At 45.3% G+C, this 22,259-nt stretch overlaps 1 protein-coding gene across 4 annotated transcripts in view; it reads left to right on the top strand.

Moving 5' to 3' along the window:
- Window positions 1–2,035: 2,035 nt before the first annotated feature.
- FRMPD3 (FERM and PDZ domain containing 3) overlaps window positions 2,036–22,259 on the top strand; it is a 172,252-nt gene continuing 152,028 nt past the window's right edge. For 2 of the 4 annotated variants that reach the window (XM_084870427.1, XM_084870426.1), the window contains exon 1: window positions 2,215–2,318. The gene's annotated coding sequence lies outside the window, so the exon portion shown is untranslated. Of the gene's footprint in view, window positions 2,319–22,259 lie in introns of all 4 variants that reach the window. The other 2 variants (XM_084870428.1, XM_084870432.1) reach the window with 2 other exon arrangements.

Here is a 22,259-nt window from a genome sequence, read left to right as displayed (position 1 = left end):
TCAGGGGGCTCTGGAGGGGATCCCACCACCCCAGACACCACCCCACAAGGAAACCAGCAGGGACTGTCTGGCTGCAAATAACATTATTCACACTGGACAGTTGGTTCCTAGCTGTTTCTCCAACCCCTGGAGACAGGAATCTGACTCTTCCTTGCTTCTCTTCACCTCTCTCTTTTGGAAGGATTAGAAATCAATTCTGAGTTACTTCTCTGACTAGACCTCCTGTTCCCTCTCCCCTTCTCCTGCTCCTTTTTCTTTGTATTATCTCAGTGTGTCTGTGGCCCCTTGTGTGACTCCATGTGTGTCCCTGTGTTTATGTTTTGCTTCTCAGCACATCTTTTTGTGTGCAGGTCTGCCTGGGCATTTGCCAGAAATGCTGTGTTTCTCTTCCTACATGTCTCTACTTTCATTCACCATCTATTTTTGATAATTCCATTAGCTTGCTTTCTCAGCCTAGGCTACCCCCATCCAGACGCAGGGAATTTCCATCCTTTTCTTCACAGTAGGAAATGCCAGGAAGGAAGAAAAAAGTGTGCTCAGTGGATAGATTACAAAATCTGCTAGTCAGCTTCTCCGGTGCTGATCCCAACTGTGGGGAGCCACAGAGCCTGCACCCAGAAATTCTACACAGCTTACAAAACCATCCTCTTGTCCCCCAATCGACGCTCAGTAGCCCTCCAGCCTCCTTAACCCAAATGTTTAAATAGAACTGGAAGTGAGGAAAAAATTCCAACTGAAATGGATTCCTTTCTTCCAACAGCTTCCCTTCTCTCAGGTTCCTCTGACACTGGGAATTGGCCATGCATTTGCTAGCACCAGAGGCTCTTCAATTCCACTGCTTCCTTCTGCTTTTCTCTTCTCTGGCCTCAACTTTGCCCTTTCAAACCCATTGTCCAGCTTCCCAGTTCTTCTGGGTCCTCACTGAAGCTGCCCTTTGGGAGGGAGAGAGAAAGGCATTTTTTCCTGGTCCCCAAATTCCTCCAAAGGGGTCTGGAGAAACTGGGAGACCAAGAGCCTTTCTTGAATCTAGGCTGCCACATGTTTAGTATTCACAGCATGCCTCTAAAAAAAAATGTCCTGGGATCATTCATCAGACACTGTGCTGCCTGCCTAGCTACTCTCTCTTTTTTTTTTTTTTTTTTTTTTTTTTTTGTGTGTGTGTGTGTGTGTGTGTGTGTGTGTGTGTGTTTGCGCGGGTACGCATGCAAGATCCACCCTCCATCTGCTGATGAACACACACACACACACACACACACACACACACACACACACACCCCTTAATCTCCATCCCTTCTCTCCAAACCAATCGCAAGCTCTAAGCGAACCTCTGCCTGCTCGAAGACCGCTCCCTTCCTGAGGTGGGCTCCCAGGCTGAGCCTGGGCTCACATTCCAGGCTGGTGATAGGCGGTGCGAGCAGGAGTCAGAACTGAAGCCCACACTCTGGGTGCCTGTGGATGTTGCAGTGGTGACCAGGAGGGAAACTGCAAGGAGGGCAAGCCCAGAGAAAGGCGAGCACTGGGACAAGGGGGAGCTCAGGAAGGCAAGCCTTCTGATTGCTACTTCTCTGCAGTTTACTCCCCCCACCCTTTCCTAGTTCACTTTGGAAATTGGTTTGCCATCTTCCCTGCCAGCAGTTCCCAGAAGAGCCCTGCCTGAGTGGTCAGGTTCAAAAAGTGAGGCAGCACTAGGCTGGGTGGCTGGATTGTTTATTGGGAGATTCTTTCCCCAGTTGTTAATATTATGCTTATTTTTAGTTGTGACCAAAGCTGGGAGCTGTGCCTTTAAGCTGCGTTCCCATTCGGGGAAACCGACGCCAGCACTCCAGGGTGAGGGTCTGGAGGCTCCGGAGAGGCCCCTCGTTCTGCACTTCTCTCCTCCTCCTTCCCCCCTCCTTCCCCCCCCCCCCCGCTTCCTCCGCCCCTTCTCCCCTCCCCTCTTCGGCAGTCCCGCCGCCTTTCCACCAGCCGCCACCTCCCCGCCTGCCGCACTCCCGGGGCGAGAGAGCGACCAGCTAGCCACGGCGATGGTGCCGCCCGCGGCGCAGCCATGGAGCCCGCCCGAGGAGCCCGAGCGCGCCGCTGCCCTCCTGCCCGCAGCCCGTCGCCCGCGCGCCAGCTCCCCGCGTCCCAGGCCGGCCGCTGCCGCCCTGCCAGCCGTTGCCCGCCCCGCCGCCCGGCGCCACTGAGCCTCGCACCCGTGCGGAGCTCGGGGGCACGGGCGCCCTAGTCCCGCCGCCGTCGTCGCCGCGGCCGCCACCGCCGCCACCGCCGCCGCTGCGCCCCCGGAGAGGAGGAGGAAGAGGAGGCGGAGGAGGAAGGTAAGAGGCGCGCTGCCTTGAGGGGGGCGCGCCCGCAGTCTCAGCCCGGCCAGGCGTGGGTCGCGGCGGGAGCGAACCTCCCCTGTCCGGCTCAGGGGCCACAGGCGCTTGGGCGCCCCCGGTAGCGAGGGCCGAGGCGAGGGGCGCCGAACGTTTGGGCGGGGGAGCTGCGGCGGTGCGCCAGGCTCCCGGTGAGCCCCCGGGTTGGCGGGCTGGCCAGGGCCCTTGGGGTTGCAGGGTGAAAAGGCAGCGCAGGGGAAGGCAGCGCAGGGGAGTGAGGTGCGATCATCGTGGAGCCTTTGTGTGCGCTGGGCCATGGGCACAGTTGGAAGAGCTGGCAAGACGCGAGGCCTGGCTGCTGGGAGGTGGCCACTTAGCCGAGGTGCCCGGAGAAGCCCGAGCCCCCGGCTGCCAAAAACAGCTGTCTGAAGCATGTGCTTGGTTCCCGGGGCCATGTTCACACACGGACACGAACGCACGCACTCGCATACCCAGTCGCACCATATACCATGCGCTAAGCTACACAGTCACCACCATTCAAATATCACACACACAGATATACTTGCCCCCTCCCACAGGATACTAATAAAGCAGTCACCCAAACACATATTGTTAGCTACACGCACCCCCTCCCCAGCGCAGCTAACACACACACACACACACACACACACACACACACACCTCCCCAGCCTGGGGCTTTGAGCTTGGAGAGTGTGTGTATGAGTGTGTATGTTTTCTCAGAATGCCCCTGAGAAACTACATGACAACTGCACATTACTGCAGATCCAATACCTGCCACCCCCATCATGGCCAAACCCCCAACCTAAGCTACAGTGGACACCTTCACCAGAGCTCTTAGACACTCCATTCTGGCAAAAAGCATTCCCAAGTCTTGTCGTCCTGCCTGTCCACACCCGAGTTACTGGGCCTCCCCCTCCACATGCACACCCATACACACACACACTGAAACCACAGCAGGGGTAAATGCTTGACACCTTCCCCAAGAAGCAGGTGGCAACCCCACCCTTGCAGCTGCTACCAAAGAGCCCTGGATCACAGTGTAGGCTGAATTCTACCAGACCTGCCCTCTCCTTTTGGCATCTTAGTCCAACTGCAGAGCCCTCTGGGTGGTCTCCGCATCCTGCAGCTTTTACAGAGGGCTTACAGAGGGTGGGGCAGTCTCTGGACTCCTGCCCGCTGGAGAAATTGCTATAAGATCAAGGCTCCCTTCCAGGCGCCTTTCTCTGGTTGGAGGGTGGGGGACTCCGCTGATTCAGAGACAACCCCCTCCCCCCCCAGTGAGTTATCCTCGCTGGAAGGCTGGGGTAAAAGGCACATATTTTGGCCTGGAGAGCCCAGGTAGTGTGGCAATTCAAACACCCAGGCTCTCAGCTCGGAGATCATGGCTCTCCCTCCCCTTCCCTGCTTGTCAGGCTACTGCAGGAGAAGCCAGGGGAACCCAGTTCCCGCTTCCTGGGAGCTGAGAGAGGCTTCCTGGGAAACCTTTGCTATTTCAACTGAGCAAAAGGCTCTCAGCTTTCCCCTGGGAGACCTCAACAAGACTTGCCCATACCCTAGCAGACATATCAGCTTTTACCCAATTTTGTGGCTTATTTTTATGTGTAGAGAAGCATTCAACCTCAGCAGTTTGGCATGAAGGTACCCCTGAAGTGAAATAGACATGATGCATGTGTGGTGGGGGAAGTCAGATTTTTTTGAAGGGGTGGGGGGTATTGGGTTTGATTGGTTTTAAGTAGAGACCAGGAGGCAGACTGTAGCCCTTGGTAAAGTCGTGATGGAGCAGCTTCCACGTCAGAGCCCCTTCCCTGCAGCCCTCCCAGTAGGCTGATCCTAGCGCCTCTGGGTCCCCACTCCCACCCCCTTAAGTCCGTTTAGGGAGCGGGGGAGGGTGAGCTCCTTGCTCCTTGCATGGTCACTTCTGATGATTAAATTCGGCCTGGCCAAAGTGTTAATAGCTGATAATTGTGGACAGCCTACACCTCTCAGGTAATATTTGCATTTTTAAAGGAATGGCTCTGTTGGTGGGGCTTTCAGGCACCTGTGGCCAGATCCTGGCAGGAATATTTTGTGGCATTGTCTACTGTCTATGTTTGGCCCTGAGTTAGGCATCGTGTGTGTGTGTGTGGGGGGGGGGGGTGGGGGGAGTGGGGGTGTGGGAAGGTGGGATGTAATTATGGAGGGATTTGAGGTCCCAGAGAGAAGATTTAAATTGAGTGAGAGGCAATTGGGAGCCACAGCAGGATTCTGAGAAGGGAGGGGATATGATGCAAGCAGGAAAGAAACACTCCTGCTGCGTGTGGTGAGATCCTCCCCTCTCTCCCACGGAAACCCACCATCACTATTGCCTTGCATGTGTGAGCTGATGGCCACCAGAGAGAGAAGGCTGGCCAGGATAAGGTGGTGGGAGCCCCAGGCTCCTGGCACATTTCCAGACCTAGCCTGGTGGAGCTGGGGCCTGAAGCCAGCAACTTCCCCTATAAACACAAGCTAGTGATGCTGTTGGTGCTATGGCTTCGGACCATGAAATGGAGCTTCTGCTCCTCTGGGCGAAGGGGCTGGGGACTCCTAGGAGGCAACAGGTCCCATTTTGAATGAGGCAGGGGACCTCTTCCCTCTGGTGAGTGACACAGTTCCAGCGTCTTGGGAAGTGAGCTGTGTGGCCTGATTTGAGAATCTGCCACCATCAAGGTCCTTTGGGAGTAATAGTTGAAAAGGTGCAACAGGAAAGCCCTGAGATTGCTGATGATAACAGCAAGTTGGGCAAGGCAAAAGTGTGGTGTGGGGTGAGGCAGCTGCAGTCCTGGGGTGTGGGGGTGAGTACAGGGGAGTGCAGGGTGGTATGTGTGCAGGAGAGGCATTGATCCAGCACTGACCCCACTGCACTAGTCTGCACTTCAGTCCTTGGAGGAAGTACTGGTGGATGCAGGACAACAGAAGCATTTTATACCCATCCACCCACCCCCATTGTGCAGAAATAATTGGGCTCTGTGGGCCAGCACTAGACAAGGCACCCTGAGAGGCAGCACTAAGGCAATATAAGAAGGATCTGAAGCCATAAGCACACCACACACACACACACACACACACACACACACACACACACTTACTTAGAGAAAATTGTGGGAAGTAAGGCTTATGTAGACAAGCTTGACTGCTGGATCTCATGCCTTCACAGAGGCCCTAGCAAACACTTCTAGGGCTGGGAAGGTCCCCATCTATTCTAGGTGAAAACCCTTAGCTTCAGCTGTGGGCCAACCTTAACGCTATTAGCATTCACAACAGAAAACTGTTCTGGATCTTCTCTCAAGGACTTCTGTTTTCCTTCTTAGCATATATTCAGAAAGAAAAAAATATATTTTGCAGTATCAGCAGCCAAAAGGAAGGATTCACAAAATGGGCTGGACCTTGCAGCTCTGCTGAGAAATGAGGCCTAAGGGCCAGGGGCGGGGAGGGAGGAAGCACACCATCTTCCCTCTTTTTTAGTCCCCACTCAGCTGAGTTGGTAAGGAGAGGGCAGGGATATTGCAATTCTGTATGATTTCTCACCCACAAGGCAGCAGCATCCCCTTTTCTGAAGGCACCATTCTTCAATGGAATGTGAACAGCCCTGTGGCGCATTAGTGCCTACTCCCCTGGGCAGTCAGAAAATGAGCTGGGAAATCAGTAATCAGTGTGTGTGTGTGTGTGTGTGTGTGTGAGAGAGAGAGAGAGAGAGAGAGAGAGAGAGAGAGAGAGAGAGAGAGAGAGAGAGAGAGATTGGGGGCAGGGGGAGGAGAGAAAGAGAGCGAGGCAGGAAGAGAGGGAGGGAGAGAGAGAAGAGATCCTGTTTTATGTAGGAACCAGTGTGCCTGTTTGTGTTGATAAACATGCAATGAGCAGACTTTTCTATATGCATACCATAACTAGTGAGTAATCTTTTCAGAGCCTTCATTTCCTTTTGGCATTAGCCACTCTGCTAGCTATCCCTAGCTTATTAAAGAACTCTGCCAGGTTGTACTATTTGAGTTCCTTTACATCCCAGTGACCCCTCCTTTTTTTCTCTGTTTTGCTAATTCTATCTTCTATCCCTCAAATCCCAGTGTTCTCTGGTTCCTCTTGCTTTTCACTTTCTCTGTTGGCAAGGATATGAAGCCCTGTCATGGCTATCCCCTCTTACTCCTCTACTGGCCATTCCCACTTCCCTAGCCCAAATTTAATCTTTCTCCTATATTTCAGTCCTATTTTCAGTCCAGTTACTTGGTGAACATTTCCCCTTGGATAGTCTGCCATCATGTCAGGCTCAGCATTCACAAATTCATCTCATTATCTCTCAAAGATGGCTTGCTCTTCTGACCTCTCTGTTATAATACATAAGATTTCCAATCTTCCAGACTAAAAACCTCAGAACCATCTTTGACTCTCTCCTGGTCCACCCACCCACTGCTACCACCTCAAATATACACTGTACTAATCTCCTTCCTTTCCAGGCCACAATACACACAGTTGCTAGATTAATGGTATCAAATATATTTTATTCATGACACTAATGATCATATTTGAAGGTGATATCTGATTACATGTGGGATAAATTTCAGCCTCCTTAGCCTGAGCATTCCAGGCTCTCCTTGAGTGGGCTAACACTATGTATTCTTCCAACTTCACTTCCTACTCTTTGTTCACATCATGGATTCTCAAATTTTAATGTCTCTCAAAATCACTTGGGAGAACTTGTTAAAATGCAGATTCATGGGTTCCACCACCCGGGCTTCTGCTTCAGTAGGTCCGGGAACTATAATCAAGGAGCATGCATTTTATCAAGTTCCCTGATGTACTTAGTATACTTGAGAAACAGCCTTATACAAACCCTCTACAACAGCCAAATTTCTTTCCTCAGGGTCTCCTAAACTTTTTTTGGTACATTTTTGCATCTGTTCATTACATTCTGCTCACCAGGAATGCTATCTCTTCTCTAAGCTCCTCTCCTATCCAATAACACTATATCTGTTCTTCAACTCTATATTCAAATTCACCTCTTACGTCAAGCCTTCTCTGACCATTCTAGACTGAAATGATCTCTCTCTCCCTCCTCTGAATTCTTTCTGCATTTGTTTTCTCAAAAATACATTTGGCAAGTACATTGCTGATTCACCCTATTATTATTGCTTGAATCATTAATTCTTCATATACAAATACAGCTTCTCATATGTGTATGCCTTATCTACATTATAAATTCAATGAAGCAAAGAGCCTGGTGTTTTTCATTTCCTTTTTATCCCCATAGCACACAATGCCTTATACATAGTAGGTATTCAATAAGCATTTGTTGGATTGAATTGAATACTTGTTGGCGCATGTTAGAGAGGGATTCTATCACATATCCCCCTGAATATCAGTTCCATAAACAGTTATTGTACCTGTTATGTGCAACATTCTGGGCTGGATGCTGGGCTAGTTGTTGGGGAGAATAGAAACATGAAGAAAGATTCTGAGGCTTTTAGCCTGCATGATGGGGAGAAAATTAATGTCATCTTTACATCTCATCTTTACATTTACAGCACCTAATGCATATTAGAGATCCTTAATAGATAGTTTTTCGAGTAAATGAATTAACGAGTAAGTGAAGGGATGAAGTTCAGACAGGAATTCCTTGAACAAGGACATAGGGCAGCTGTGTCATAGAAAAATTAGATAGGAATGGAAGGTAAAGCAGGAAGGTAGACTGAGGTATAGTGAATGACTTTTTATTTTATTCTTAATTATGAACATCTCTAAAAAAAAAAAAGCAACAACACAGAGAAAATGGTATACTAATGCCGTATGGTAACCCATAATACACATTAAGTAATTATCAGGACTTTGCCATATTTGCTTTATTTATCCTTCTTTTCTTTGCCAAAGTATTTTAAAATAAATTTTAAACATCAATCATGTCATTTAACCCTGCTACTTCTCAATGCATCGTTTTAAAAATGGACATTTTTCTCATACAACCACAGTACCATTAATACGTTTAACTAAAGTAACTAATGCTTTTGTATTTTTCATTACCCAGCCTGTAATCAAATGTCTTAAAATATGTTTTAGAGTTGGCTTATTTGAATCAAGGTCCAAAAAAGCTCTATACATTACATTTGGTCATTATGTCTCCTAAGGCCCTTTCAACAACATATCAGGTTACTTGTTCTGTGCACTGTCCCACATTCTGTTTATCTGCTTCCTCTTGTCATTTAGCTTGTTCCACTATCCCTTGTATTTCTTGTGACTGACTGGAAGTTAGCTTTAGTCTTGACTAGATTTCAGGTTCTTTTTCTCCCCCCACCCCCCCTTTGGCAAATTGGTTAAAAGGGGGCCACCCTAGAGGTATGAAGACCAGCTACAGAGCTGGATGGGGATAGAAAGGAGATGAATGGATTTTGGAGTAGAAGAAACCAAATTTATCTATCAGTTGGATGAATGGGATGAGGAAGGAAGAAGAGTCAAAGATGATTCTGAGGCTTTTAGCCTGCATGATGGGGAGAAGATTAATGTCATCATCTGTGAAGGATGAATTTTTAATGAGAGTAGCAGGAATCATAGTCAGATTAAAAGAGGGACTTTCTCACAGTAATAAGCCATCTACTTTGTTTTTCCAGGTAACACTATCTTTCTCAGAAGTCTGGGTCCTCCAGAAAATTTTCAGAAAAGAAATCCTTACTTTTAAATAACTGCCAAGTAATTAAATATCCTGCCCCAGAGCCTTGGGAGAAGGAATAGTATGTATACCAATGGATATAGAGAAGGTAATGCTGATATCACCCTTGCAGGTGAGCTAACTATCCCATATAATCATGGGTATCAGTCATTAGTCTTGGGTAGAGGACTGAAGGATGCCAGAGCTTGGGATTTCTGTAGACCCAGTCAATGAGCAAGCTCAAACCCAATCCTTCCTTTGGGTCCCCTGAAGTCTCCATCTCACACCCATTTCTCCATCCAATATGGAGCCTTCAGCTTCTTAGGTCAAAGATTGTCCAGCACCCTCTGCATATTAACTGGGCTCTGAGAAATTCCCAAGATTATTTAGTTACCTCAGTAAGAACTTGCTTTAGCTATTGAATCAGATCGGGTGAGAATTACTCTCGGCTCCATCCTATGTATCCTCATTCATAAAATCTTCTTTCTGTCTACCTTCCCCCAGCTCATCTTTCTTCCTGCTTTTTCTTCTGCTCCTCCCTCCCTGATCTGTCTCTTCCAGAACACATTTTCCCCCCTCTGAGTTAATCAAACACTGGCCCCTGTAGCCCATTGTATCTCAGATTGATCACTTAAGCAGCATTATTGATTGCTGGGAAAGCCTTAGGAGGTGGGAGTGTATTGAAAACTAGAGATCCAACAGCCCATTGGCTGGCTAAGTCTCTCTGGCAGCCTCAGCTGCTCAACCACCTGGAACATCTTTTGAGAAAGGGGAGGGAACAGACAAAAGATCCTCAGAGGGCCTCCATTCATCTCATTCTTCCTTTGAGTTAAGGCAAAGGAACAGGAATCTATTGCGCACTCCTGGATCTAGCCCAATACCAATATTATGCTGAGAAGGGGAGAGCAAAGAGTCTGCTCTTTAGAAATTCATAATTCAGCAGAAAAAATACTTATTCATATGAAACAACTAAGAATAATACAAGTGAAAAACAATTATATACCACATTATCTATTCTAAACAGTAAGTACTGTGGGAATTCAGGGCACAGAGAAAGCCAGTAGCATGGGCTGGAATGAAAGGAGAAGGCTTTACAGAAGAGGTTGAACTTGAGTTAGATTTTGAATAATGTGTGAGATTGAGATTGTTGACTAGAAAAGAAGCAGGCTTCCAAGTAGGTGGCATAGTTAGGGAAGTGGCCAGAAGTGGAGATGGTCATGAAATGATCAAACAAGAGTGAGAAGGAGGTCTGATTAGAGGAGAGGGGGGGTGTGGAGGCGCAGCAGGGGGTGGGAGGAGATGACTTTCTGGGGTAAGGAGTACCTTGATTTGAAGGGCCTTTGATGTTAGCAAGAAGGGTTTAAACTTGATGACATCCTGAAGGGCTGTGGGACAATTAATGTGAAGTGTTTCAAGATGGTTAACCATGCGATAGGAAACAGACTTGATTGGAATAAAGAGGAATTGAGACCAGTTTGTAAAAATACTATAGCAATCCAAGTGAAAGATAATTGGGATGGTGGCAGTAGGCATAGAAAGGATCGTCATATCTAAAAGGCACTTAAGTTATTGGCCTAGCTGGTAAACCACCAAGTAGACACTTGTTTATTTTTGCTCTTCACTTTTTCTTATATCAGTGATTTTTCTTTTCTTCTTTTTAAAAAATCTTTATTGTTTAAAGTATTATATATATGTCTCCTTTCCCCCCATTGACATCTCCCTGGTCACCCCCACCTCCCCAACATATGCCTTTACCCCTCTGGTGTCTATGTCGATTGGTTATAAGCATAACACTTATATGCATATATACAAGTCCTTTGGTTTATCTCTTATCCCTCTCTCACCCTTCCCTGCCTTCTCTCTGAAGTTGGATGGTCTGTTTGATGCTTCTCTGTCTCTGGATGTATTTTTGTTCATCAGTTTAGGTTGTTCATTATATTCCATAAATGAGTGAGATCATGTGATATTAATCTTTCTCTGACTGGCTTATTTCACTTAGCATAATGCTCTCCAGATCCATCATGCTGTTGCAAATGGTAAGAGTTCCTTCTTTTTTATAGCAGCACAGTATTCCATTGTGTAGATGTACCACAGTCTTTTAATCCACTCATCTGCTGATGGGCACTTAGGCTATTTCCAAATCTTAGCTATGGTGAATTGTGCTGCTATAAACATAGGGGTGCATATATCCTTTCTGATTGGTGTTTCTGATTTCTTGGGATACAGTCCTAGAAGTGGAATTACTGGGTTAAATGGGAGTTCCATTTTTAATTTTTTGAAGAAACTCCATACTGTTTTCCACAGTGGCTGCAACCAAATAGATACTCTTGAATTGTTTTTGTCTCACCTTCTCAGCCTCAATACTTATACATTCTTTGCTCCTTACCCTCAGGGCCTTCATGCAGTCAAATTTCACTAGCAGTAAAATATAATAGGTTAATACAAAGTAAAGCAGATTTGTGCTGGAGCCTTCAATGCCAGGATCTGAAGGAGTGAAAGATGAGGAATCTGGCTGCCTTATCCAGTTTAGATGGCAGCTGAGCTGCCATTCTGAGTACTATACCCCCCAACAGGAAGGCTTGAGACAACAGGGGTTGTCTGTTTCAAGCTTCGAAGGCCTGTGAGACCTGCTGAGAGCAAGGAGACACCTTTCAACTTCTCTGGTAGAATGTTTAAAGCCATGGCCGGTTGCTCAGTGGTTAGAGCATCAGCTCACGCACTGAAAGGTCACAGGTTTGATTTCTGGCTAAGGGTAGGTACCTGGGTTGCAGGTTTGATCCTTAGCCCCGGTGGGGGCAGGGCATGCGGGAGGCAACCAATCAATGTGTCTCGCATGGATGTTTCTCTCCCTCTCTTTCTCTCTTCCCCACCTACCACCCCATCCCTGTCTCCATTGCACTCTCTCTAAAAATCAATGGAAAATAATATCCTTGGGTGGGGATTAACACACACACACACACACACACACACACACACACACAAAAGAATCAGTTTAAAAACTCCTCTCAGCACTGGGGACTATTCCAGTAGAGGTCACACCTTTGTCAGGGCATGACAAGAGCTACCACAGCACTTTAATGCCATCTGTAGCCCTGTTGTTACAGCTGGTAAGAGTCCACAGGTGGGTGGGAGGATAATGGAATAGGCCTCTGCCTACTCATTTGCTTTCCCCACCAGCTCTCCCTCCCTGCCCAGCCCACTGATTTCACCCTGGGAAGATGTCTGGGCCTATTGCTTCATACCTGGGTCGGAAGGGAACAGAAAACTACACATAAAGGGATATTTGTGAGATTTACCCCCTTTATTCTTACTGGTTCTTCTTAAGGGAAGGAATTATGCCTTTTAAAGATGAATGAGTGGAGAATAAATCTTTCTAGTTTTTGGGCTCCTAACCACCATGGGAGCTCAGCTCGGGGGGTAGGACCACCCAAACAGGCCTCTCTTTCCTTATGATCCAAACCTACTGGGAAAACACGAACAGATGGCTAGACTGCTGGATGAACACACACGCTCACACATACATAGACATACTGCATAATCGTCTGTCAACCAGTGATCTCCAGCATTTCCTTGCTGAAGATTTCTATTCTGGTTTCCACTTCAGGTTATTGGTTTGAGATAGAGGTGATGGTTAGAAGAAGGGTGGCTGAGAAGTGGGCAGGTGTCCCAGGTGGAAGATGGCTGTGGAAGTAGGGGATTGGGAAGAGGAATTGCAAATGGCTGACTGGGGCAGTTGTCCTATTTATGACCCTTCACATGGAAAAGCCCATTGAAAGCAGAAAGAAGAGGGCATGATGACAACAATTGGCTTAAGAGTCAACCAGGTAAGAGTTAAGACCTCTCAGTTTGAAAACCTGCTGCAATCTACACTGACTGTTTCTTTCCCAAGTTTTGCCTTTCATCAGTATATTTCCCCCTTCAGTAATTATTCTCTTTATCTTCCCATTTCTAACCCAGATCAAAACAAGTCAGTTACATATGCTTTTTCAGTTGACAGGGGTAAACTGAGGTACACAGATTAATTTTTTATGGAATTTGCCTCAGATCCTATATCAAGATGAACAGAAGTCTGGATCTTGTGGGACTCACTCACAGGGCTGGTGAGGGTGCTGTGTGTCACACTGCTTCTGTTGCCACCATCAGTGAAATCACAGAAAATGCAGATAGGATGAACAAAGTGAGAGTTGTTCCATATTCATCTTGTCACCTACAGTCAAGCTCTAATCTTTCTAATATGTATGGAAATCACTCACTGATAGAGAAAAAGGAGGGGGAGTTTTAAACAGACCCACCAGCCTTGTGTTGCCACACTGTTTAGAATCTGTTACCTGCAAAGTCAAAATCAGAATTGGCTGTCAGGTCTGTTTTTTTGTTTGTTTGTTTGTTTGTTTTTTGGTCTTTTTCTTCTCTCTATAGGTTTTCACACTCACTATAAATACAATCTGTCTTCCTTCCTTCTTTTGCTAGAAATGATAACACCTGGCCTTTAACCTGAACTCTAGTTCCATCTCATTATTACCTTTAAGAATATTTTCTCTTTGAAGTTTACTATCACTTTAAATTCCATACAACTAAAACCAAACTCAGGATCTCCTCTCCAACTGATCTGTAGCCCTGAGCCCTTCCTTGAATCCCTATCTCTATTAGTGACACCATGACTCTTTCAATAGCTCAGGGACTGAGCCTTGGAATCAGTCAACCACTCCCCATCAGTCAACATCATGTCTTGACAGTTCATCTGTCACAAGTGCCTCATGAGTCCATGTCTTCCTGACTATTTCTTCTGCTGCCATCATAACCCACACTCACATTATCTCATGCCCAGATTACTACAACAGCCTTCTAACTGGTCTCCCTGTGTGCTGCCTCCTCCTCCCTGCCAAGTGATCCTTCAACGCTGTTGCCAAAGGAATCTCCTTCAAACATCTTTCATCATGTCAATTCCCTGCTCAAGAGCCTATCCCTTGTGCTTAGGATATCAAGTAGAAATTCCTCTCCTCAGCCGAGACCGGTTTGGCTCAGTGGATAGAGCGTCGGCCTGCGGACTGAAAGGTCCCGGGTTCGATTCCGGTCAAGGGCATGTACCTTGGTTGTGGGCATATCCCTGGTAGGAGGTTTTTTAAGAGGCAACTGATCGATGATTCTCTCTCATCAATGTTTCTGACTCTCTATCCCTCTCTCTTCCTCTCTGTGAAAAATCAATAAAATATAAAATAAAATAAAAATTCCTCTCCTCAGTACACAAGGCCTGCCTTCCACAACAGTTGAGCCTCTCTGACGTATTTCTTCCTGACCCCCAAGCTCCACTAGTTGCTTTATTCTCCCTGTCCTGTTGTACCCCACTCAAAGCTTGTTCCTCTCTCATCTTCCTGCTATTCCTCCAACCTGCAATGGCCACCTTTTCTCCACCTCTGCAAATCCTTCCATGGCAACCTCTAAGAAGCTCAAGTCCAGCCTCTGCAGTGAAGCTTTTCCTGGTAATTCTAGTCCTCATCGATGGCCTTCCTTTTTTCAAATTATAATTTCTCCCCGGATTATGAAAGTAATACTTATACATAGTGAAAAACTTTGAGAATACAGAAAAAAAAGAGAGAGAAAAAGAAATGTCACTCACAATCCTCCCTCTTCCAGTTTGTAATTCAATTTTTCCAACATTTTAGCATTTGATTACACCATCTCACATTGCCTTGTCTTCTTTTGTATTCACTTTCCTCCTCAGTGAGGGAGTGAGTTCTTGAAGGGCTTCTTTGATCCATGTGTCATACAGAACAGTGCTAGATACACAGACAGATTGTAGGGGCTTACTAAGGTGACCAGACATCCTGCTTTTGGCGGGACAGTCCTGATTTTTAACAATTTGTCCCTCCCCCCGCAGTGTTTTAAAAAAGTCCAAAAGATTTAAAAGAATCTTTCCAAAAAATCGGCACTTTTTTAAAACGCCGAGGGACACGGGACAAATTGTTAAAAATCGGGCCTGTCGGTTCAACTTAGGCTCAACAAACCCTTGTTAGTGGACAGAGGGGAGATGAGTTGTACGTCAACCAGTCTGTACTGCCCCCTACTATTGCTATTGCTGAGGGAGAGAGGTGCATGCCTGGGTTGCTGCCTACAGCTCTGCTACTTCTCTTCCAGGTGAGGGAGGCACCCAGCAAGAGAGGGCTGCACATCAAGAGCTGAATTCAGACTTCATAGGGCCCTTGAACTCTGCTGCCTCTGATGCCACAATTCCCTTGCACAGTGCTGGTCTTTCTCCCCTACTGAAGCCTCTGGTTTTGAGCTGAGAGCTTTAATTCATTCTGGTTGCCAGAATGAGCTTTTCCTAATATGTTGGCATGTACTTACAAGAATCACTAAGTGCCCCCTTTTGCCCATCATGTCAAATTGAAATATCTGGCCTTTGAAAACCATCTGCCAGTTCACTTTCCTTACCTTTCCCATCCCACTAAGGTATCTCATGGTTTTCCTAATTGATCCCTTTACTTTAGCCAAGCCAGCCAATATACTATACCCTCAAAAACTAACTTCCCTATTGTAAGGGTGCAGGTGGAAGGTTATTTGCTACCTACCATCCTCCACGTCAGCTCCAGGCCCTGCACAGCCTAGACCCTCTATCTTGAATTCTTCCACTACCAAGGTTCATGACCCCATCAACATGTACTGCCATTGACCTCAGAATCAGTGTACAACTTTCTCAGTCCTTGTATAATCATTTTGTATTAAAATATCACTATGAACTTACAATTATATTGTTATATGAAAGTGTTTCCCAGCTAGTTCCCATATGGGTTCTTTGAGCAATATTCTGGAGTCACCCATACCATTTAATGTATTTCATGATTTAAAAAACATAATTTTAACATTTCTAAAACTGAAATGCTTCTTACTATTCATAGTACATTGTACAATAGTTTAGTTGTTGGCATTTTTTTCCCTCTCAGAGAAACCTAAGAAAATGTTACCCCTCATATCTAGAGTCAGTGAAATATGGTACTAAGTTACTTAATCTCTCTGAGGCCCATTCCTTTTGTCTGCAAAATACTTACATCAGGGGGGTATGTGAGACTTCAAAGATAATATTTATATAGCACTTAGCATTGGGCTCAGCACTTTGGTGGAAGTTCAATAAATGTCAGCCATTGTAATTCTCCAACTTTATAAACTATAAACCCCTCAAGGGCAGGTCCATGTATTTTTCTCTTCCAGCAGACGGGTGGAAAAAGGTTCTCTTTCAAAAAATATCTCTTTTACTAGACTGCCAAACAGCTGAAATTTCAACATTAATCACTCCTTTGAGTTAAGGCATTATCTCCTGAAGACCTCTGTTAAAATGCAAATATGTCACTTGGGAAGGTAACACATTAATTCATTAGCATTCATGATCCCATTAGTGCAGATTATTTTATCAGATTGACGGGTGCCAAGAAAACAGAGAGCCCTAGTAAGGGGGCTAGTAAGATACATGACTTAAATTGGGAGTGGAGGAGTGAGGGGGCCAGGTAGCCTGGAGCCTGAGGCCAGCTCCCATCTTCTCTTGCATTTGGGAGTTTGCCAACAAGATTGTGACTCTGGTCTGTGATAAACAAGGAAGGATCTTGTGACAGAAACAAACACATGGGCAGAAATGTGAGGTTGGAAGGAAGGTTGGTCCTTAAAGACATCTGGTTCAGTCTCCCCCTCAAGTTTTTAACTTTCATCAGCAGGGCATTTGCTGCCTCTTGAAGAGGTTATTCCATTGTTGAACAAGTCTAATTAGAACATTTTTTTTACATTTAGCTGAAAGTAGTCTTTCAGTAACTTATTTTCTTTTTCTTCCTCTTAGCAGCCCCTTTAAAATACAGTCATGTGCCACTTAATGATGGGATACATTCTGAGAAATGTGCCATTAGGCAATTTTGTTATTATTTGAACACTATACATTGTACTTGCACAACCCTAAGTGTTATAGCCTACTAATACCTTGGTTACATGGCAAAGCCTGTTGCTCCTAGGCTACAAGCCTGTACAGCATGTTAGTGTACAAAGCAACATGAGATTAAATCAAGCACATGAGAAAATGATGCAATCAAGAGATGGGGTAAACACAAGATATATGAGGCTGCTGCCATATCACATGGCATACTGTTTTACAGCAAACATTTTTTATAAGTAGGAAGCATGCACTCTAAAATAATGATAAAAATTATAGTATAGTAAATATATAAACTAATAATGTAGTCATTTATTATCGTTATCAAGTATTATGCACTGTATATAATTGTATGTGCTATACCACATGTGTCAAACACAAGGCCCGCGGGCCAAATCCAGCCCGCCAGGCCTTGCAATGTGGCCCGCACCGCGCTGTCATCACTGCACTCCGCTGTCAGTTTATGACATTGTCAGTTTATGACTGTTCAGTAAACCATTCGGCCCGCGATTTAGGCTGGATTTTAGATTTTGGCCCCTTCTCTGATTGAGTTCGACACCCCTATGCTATACTATTATATGACTAGCAGGGCAATGGGTTTCTGTTTACACCAGCATCAACACAAACACATAAGTAACATGTGTGTTATAATGTTATGATGGCTACAACATCTCTAGGCAATAGGAATTCTTTAGCTCCATTAAAATTTTATGGGACCACTGTCGTTTATACAGTCCATCATTGACCAAAACATTGTTATGAGGCACATGACTTATCTGAGTATAACTATCACATTTGTTTCCTCAAGTCTGTCTGTCTTTTGACTTTTATTTTATTTTATTTTATTTATTTTTGCTAAACCTACCCAATTTGTTCAGTCATGCCTTTTGTGGCATCATTCCACAGCTGAGCTTCTTAAATTGAGTGCCCATAAACCTCCTGAAATTGTATGTAAAATGTTGACTAATTGTGCATACATGCTCGGGTTCATAGCTTTCAACAGTGGTCTAGGACCTAGAAGAGGCCTTAACCTATTGGCCATATAGCATCTCCTCTTGGTAACACTTCACTTTGTAAAGGTGCCTCTTAAGGTTTTTGGTCAGAACTGAACACAATCTTCCTGGGTGCTCTAACCAGCACAGACTACAGTAGACACAATGCTCTTATGAACAGCTTGATATTGCAGTTCTTTTTTTTAAATATATTTTATTGATTTTTTACAGAGAGGAAGGGAGAGAAATAGAGAGTCAGAAACATAGACGAGAGAGAGTCATCGATCAGCCACCTCCTGCACGCCCCCTACTGGGGATGTGCCCGCAACCAAGGTATAGGCCTTTGACCGGAATCGAACCCAGGACCCTTCAGTCCGCAGGCTGATGCTCTATCCACTGAGCCAAACTGGTTTCAGCTTCAGTTCTTTTTAAAAATTAAATTCATTGGGGTGACATTGGTCAACATGATCATATAGTTTCCAGGTGTGGGTTTCTATGTTATACAGTTTAATGGATGTATGGAAACATATTTTTTGTTGTTGTTAATCCTCCCCAGAGGATATTTTTTCATTGATTTTTATAGAGAGTGGAAGGGAGGGGGAGAGACAGAGAGAGAAACACCTATGTGAAAGAGACACATCAATTGGTTGCCTCCTGAATGAGCCCTGGCTGGGGATCGAGCCTGCAAGTGAGGTACATGCCCTTGACTGGAATTGAACCTGGGACCCTTCAGTTCAAGGACAACAACTCAGTCCACTGAACCAAATGGACTACGGCTAGATGGAAACATCTTGTCTTGTTCTCAGATAACCAGCCCTCACCAGGACTAAATCACCTTTTTCAAAAGAGCAGCTTGCTGCCCACCCCTCATCTCACCACATTGAAGAGCATCAATGGGAGCTAGTGGAAGCCACTTGTGGGACCTTGTCTGGTCAGGCCACTTAGAAGGCTAGTAAAACAGCAATGTGACAGGGCAGAGCCCTTGAGTTCTCTCCAGTGCCCTAATTTCCCAAATTCTGTGCACTATAAAGAAATGCTTGGTTTACACACATATACGAGAAAACCCACACAGGGCTGGGGCTCACAGCCCTAGCCCTTCTTGACACAGCAGACCCAAGAGCCTTTAGAAATGGAGTTTTGGGAACTGGTAGTATCAGTAGAGAATAAGGTCACAAATGTCAAATGCTTCAGGAAGGACCAGTTCTTAAACATGCATGAGTATGCCGACATAAGTAATAGACACATCTTGGGGAGATGTGCTCTCCTCACCTAGACACAGCACAAAAACCTAAATATTAAAAGTACTTGGGACTGTGTGGTACAGGAGCAGGGAGACAGTAAGTGATAATCACCTATAATGTGTGCCATGAGACAGCTCCAAGGTCCTGTGGTAAAAATACATATTCCTTATAGACTGGTGGTGAATCTAGTCTAACCATTACTGCCTCCACTGTAAGCCTGCCTATCTTCACACTATCACAGTCACTCATTTAGGTGTAGATATTAAAGACTGTCATTAAAGTACAACTATGTTATGTGAGAAGGGAAATACATTGAATAAAACATTAGTCCTGGCCCTCGCCAGGTAGCTCAGTTGGTTAGAGTGTCATCCCAATACACCAAGATTGTGGGTTTGATCCCCAGTCAGGGCACACACAAGAATCAACCAATGAATGCATAAATAAGTGGAACAACAAATTGATATTTCTCTTTCTCCCTTCCTCTCTCTCTAAAATCAATAATAAAAAAGTTAAAAAAAAAATAAAGCAAAACCATTAGTCCTGTAAGCTATTCTACAAAAAGAAAAAAAAGAAAGAATCCATGGCCAAATAAGTTTGAGAAATGCTATATCCCACACTTAGACCTTCACAACTCATATTAGCATATTAAAGGCTCTGAAAGTCTTGCAGTAGAGAAACCTGCTAACATTGTTTAAGGTTGCCAGTATGTATTTGATCACAGCTCACCATTCTTCTCTTTTCCTTCTCGACTACAATCATATTAACATCCATACAACAGCTTTGGAGAACATGACATAATGTTATGTCAACCATAACCCACCATTTCAAACCTGGGTGCACAAATGACTTTATGTACTCAAGGTTCTGCAGAAATGAGATAAGGAAGGGTGAATTTTGTGGAGAGGCTGTACAAGACCCTTGGATCAGGGAGAAAGCACTGAGAGTCTTGAGAGGGGACTTAAAAATGGGGATGAAAACAAGACAGGGCATGGTAGAGAGCAGCTTCCCCACCTCACAATTTTTCCACTGGTCAGCTCTGAGCCAACAGTGAGCAAAGGAGAGCAGTGGTCCAACACCCTGCAGCTAGGTATTGGCTTCTCAGCTGGGGCCTCTCATCCCCTGCCTGCTGCTCTCCATTCCCTCCATGGGCCTCTGGTGCAGTTTCAAATTTTTCTCAGTCTACTAGTTGATTCATTTCATATGGTCTTCTTTCCTCTTTTCTTCAGTGGAACTGAGGAAACTTTTGAGTTTTCTACTGTCAACCGGAGGAATAAGAGGATGGAGTGGGGGAAAAGGAAAAAAGAAAGAAAGAAAGAAAGAACATGGCCTCTTCTGTAGGACCTGAGACAAGCCTGTATTTTTTCTGCACCCTCAGAGCAGAAATGGGCACTTACATTGCCAGCATTGGGCCTTGGGAAGATGCCAGAGACCTGTGGAGGCAGAGAAAACTCCTACCTTTTGTCAACAGAAACTACGAGGAGTTGAGGGTCAGAAAGGCAGGGTGCCCTCTAAAAGGCAGGGTGCCCTGTGGGAATCAGAGCAACATAAGAGTGAAGGAGTCCAGATGGTATTCCTTGAAAGTGGCTGAAGTTGGATAGGGGGAGGAAGGGATGGAAGGAGGTGTAGAGGGAGGGAGGGAGGGAAGGAGGGAGGGAGGGAGGGAGGGAGAGAGGGAGGGAGGGAGAGAGAGAAAGAAAGAGAGTATGTGTGTAGAAAAAGTATGAAGACTACATACTATATGTGTATATAAACAGTAGTCTCTTCTTATCCATGATTTTGCTTTCCATAGTTTCAGTTCCCATGATCATAACTTTTAAGTTGCACGCTATTTTGGATAGCATAAAAAAATCTCACACCATCCTGCTCTGTTCCAACCAGGTCATGAATCATCCCAGTACAATAAGATATTTTGAGAGAAAAAAACCACATTCAAATAACTTTTACTACAGTACATTGTTATAATTGTTCCATTTTATTACTAGTTATTGTTGTTAATCTCTTACTGTGTCTAATTTATAAATTAAACTTTATCATACGTATGCACGTATAGAAAAAAAACCATAATGTTTGGTATATCCATGGTTTAAGGAATTCACTGGGGGATGGATGGTGTCATAGAACATATCTCCTGTAGATAAGGGTACTACTGTATGCATATGCCTGTGTGTGTGTAGGTAAATCTTCAAGGTGTTGAATCTTTCCTGAATCAGGACCGCTAGGGGACTCTTAGACTTTGCAGGTGCGAATCATGATTACAGAAGTGACTTGTCAGTAGGGAGAAGGGATAAAATCCCTGTAGTGTCATAGCCCCTTCATCATTAGTGAACCAGACCAGATAGAGCAGGATCATTACCTCCATGAACAGTGCAAGGTTGTAAGTATCTATTATGTGTTAGTGCACACACATGTGGTCACCTCTGAGGACTGATTCTGCAAAAGGCTTTTATGTAGATCAATTTAACCCCCTACCTCCTCCCCTACTGTCTGCTACCCTGAAGGGTTTCTTGCTACTGACAACTCTCTAAGAGCTGATCTCACATAATTTGAATGCTTCTAATGCTAGTGACTCAACCTCCTCTCGCCCTCCTCTCGCCAGCTAGGCAGTTTATTCCACTGCCTAACTTCATTAAGGTTAGGAAATGGACTTTTTTCCACTCACTAAATTCTTTCTATTTTTAGATGTGAAGACCCTAGGCTTGCATTCACTAGTATGTGCTTGAGTGCTTGCCTGCGCACTTGCGCTCTCTCTCTCTCTCTCTCTCTCTCTCTCTCTCTCTCTCTCTCTCTCTCTCTCTCTCTCTCTCTCTCCTTCCCTCCCTCTCTCTCCCTCTCCCTCTCCCTCTCCCTCTGCCTCTCCCTCTCTCTCTCTCCCTCCCTCCCTCTCCCTCTCCCTCTGCCTCTCCCTCTCCCTCTTCCTCTCCTTTTCCCTCTCTCCCTTTCTCTTATCTCCACACTAGGTCACAGGGACCTGCAGTAAAAATACATTTTCCTACTCATACAGAGATTGCCAGAATTTGCTTTGAAGCCTCAAATGTTGGGATATCGAATACCCCCTCTTGCTCTAGGACCAAGATTTCCTTTTCTGTCATGTATGTGTGCTTTAGCTTTTGCCTGTCAAGATAGCCCCTTCCA

This window comes from Pipistrellus hanaki (assembly GCF_964339955.1).
Source record: "Pipistrellus hanaki genome assembly, chromosome: X".
Classification (NCBI taxonomy): Eukaryota; Metazoa; Chordata; class Mammalia; order Chiroptera; family Vespertilionidae; genus Pipistrellus; species Pipistrellus hanaki.
This window is presented reverse-complemented; position numbering and strand designations above follow the sequence as displayed.